Source organism: Gracilinanus agilis, chromosome 2, assembly GCF_016433145.1.
Source record: "Gracilinanus agilis isolate LMUSP501 chromosome 2, AgileGrace, whole genome shotgun sequence".
Taxonomy (NCBI): Eukaryota; Metazoa; Chordata; class Mammalia; order Didelphimorphia; family Didelphidae; genus Gracilinanus; species Gracilinanus agilis.
The window spans coordinates 21,651,822-21,654,389 of NC_058131.1; the positions used below are offsets into that span (position 1 = coordinate 21,651,822).

At 32.5% G+C, this 2,568-nt stretch overlaps 1 pseudogene; it reads right to left on the reverse strand.

The window, feature by feature from the left end:
• Positions 1–254: 254 nt before the first annotated feature.
• LOC123233096 lies at positions 255–1,221 on the reverse strand (annotated as a pseudogene).
• Positions 1,222–2,568: the final 1,347 nt, after the last annotated feature.

Sequence of the window (2,568 nt, forward strand, 5' to 3'; positions counted from 1 at the left end):
ACGTCTCTTCATTATTTGCTTGACATTTTGGAGGGTATTTTTATTTGAATCTCTTCTCCAAATTAATGCATTTTTACTACTTTTGGAAGTCATTCATTTAAATATGCTCTTTTACATAGAAACTCCTTTCTTTTACTCAAAAACAAAAATAATTAGGCAAAATTGAAAATGATTCCTTTGTTACAAAGACTTTCTTGAATTTTCAAAAATATATGCAGTGATTTATACTTTTTTCTTCTTTTCTTGCATGTCTTTCAATTTTCTTTTTTGACTGATACTAGGCTTTCTGCTTTTACTGATTTTTTATTATCCTTAGTCCAAACGAATTTCTTTGATTATTTCAGTTTCCTTTCTGAATTATCAGATTTCTTTTGACTACATTAGGATTTTTGTTCCTTATTTACAGGAGGAGTGGCTGCAGCTGTAGGAAGCTGATCTTAGGCTTCTATAAGTTTCTATTCAGCCATGCTCCAAGACATTTAAGTCTGGCTTTGTACTTTATGTAGTAAAGAAGGGAAAGTCTTCTTATTTGTGTTATGCCTCCACATTGTAATAAGCATGACATTCTGGGACTTCAAAGCTGCAAATATTTTTTTACTCTGTTTTTGTGGACCCTAAGTTTAGTCATCTTAGTAACTCGCAGTCAGAAACCTGACAATTTCTTCATCTCCAGGCACAGCAAGTATGGAATCTGAAATAAATATAACATGAGAAATTATCTTTTCTTTAGTGATGGAATCAGTAATGGGTGCAGGTTCAGATTGGTAGATGTTTACCTTGTTTATTATGATAAATATATAATTCTCTCCACTGATGACCATTACTATGTGAACATTTTATTTTACATTTTCTTTTTATGAATGTGGATCTTTCTTCAATAAGATTCCATGTTTGTATTATCTAATTTGCCAGGAAATGAACCAAAAGATAAATTACATGTCCTTTATGTGTTTCAATAGTATTTAAGCAGTACTGTCTCTTTGCATGCCCAACACAAATTATTCAGCCTTCTCCTCCACTGATGAAGTGCCCATTACTATAGAATTCTAGGCAATTTATTTGAACTTCATGATATAGTAGTGCTCCATGTTCTACCTTCTTTGTCATGTCATACATGTGAATTGTCTAATCTTTGCTTCTTGTGACTAGAAAATGATTATGTATATCTACTGCTGACAAGTGGGAAACATGGCCATGGTGGTTTAAGCCAGACACCGAGGTTCATTTCTTCTTCTGGATGCTTGGAATTGGACTCCCTGAATAACATGAACTGGAAACACTCAAATATATAAACTCTTTAAAACAGGATGATGTGGGTCATAATCATTAAAATTATTTTGATTTTTTTGCCAAAAGTGAGATTTTAGCATTTTGAGGAACTCAGTTCATAGAGAAATTGCTCCTTAAGCCCATATTAGGAAGTTATTCTCTTGTCTTAGAAATTTTCTGGAGACATAGCTATATTAAGTGATTTTGCCCATTTTCTCATAGCTTATACATATTAGAAGTAACAATTGACCTTGGGTCTTCTTGACTATCTCTTTCTCTACCACATAATATTAATTCCCTAGTAATCACTTAGAGATTTGGATATTTTCTTCCAAAGCAAAAATTCATACATAGACACATAAATAACTGAAATAAGAAAATTTATCGAAATAGAATTCTGAAAAATCAAAATATTTAATATCACTGATGCTTTATAAATGTTCATAGACAGATATTCTGAGTTTTCACTGCAATACATATCTTTATACCTTTTTTTAAGTGACTAAAATGAATTTGATTCAGGGATATTGTTTCTTAGGCTCAATGATCTACTTCTGCTGGAAAGGCAGTTGATGAATGACTATGAAATCAGAACTCCACAGTATAAATGGATAAGGATTGTAATCACTCTTATGGAATACACCATGAACAAAACCTTTTAGGACTGTAACACCTAGAAAACATAACTGACCAATGGTTTCGCATCTTCAAAAATTCCGGGGAAAGGTAACAACAGAAGTTCATTTCTTTGAATGACCATTTCATAGTAAAAACACGCTCTTAGGAAAAAATGGAGGCAATCAATTTAACAACAAAAATAACAAAAAAATTAGGCTAATTCCATAGAGTTGAAAAGAAGCCTTGTATAGATTGGCTTTAGACTCCGTGATTCAATAACACTGGCCTTCTTGTTGTCGAATATGCAGGATGCTCCATTTGGCAATTTCAATCATTTTTACTTGCTGTCTATCATGCCTGAATTTCTCTCCTTTCTCATTTCCAACTCCCAATTCTCTGATTTCCTTCAAGTCCCAACTAAAATGTAAACTCATGATGTTATTAGTAACTTCATTTTCACTTTCCTATTGACAATTACTCCTATTAATGATCAAATGCAGGAGAGGGGAAAAATGAAGGCACAATGCAGTAAAGTTTGTGGAGATATTGGTATTTTTCTAGGTACTTCACTGGTTTTCACTGATTTTATACTCTATCATCCTACCATGATAGAGTAAAAAGCAACCTGTGCATTCATCCCATATTCTCACTGTTTGCCTTTAAAACTCTAGTTTTGTTATA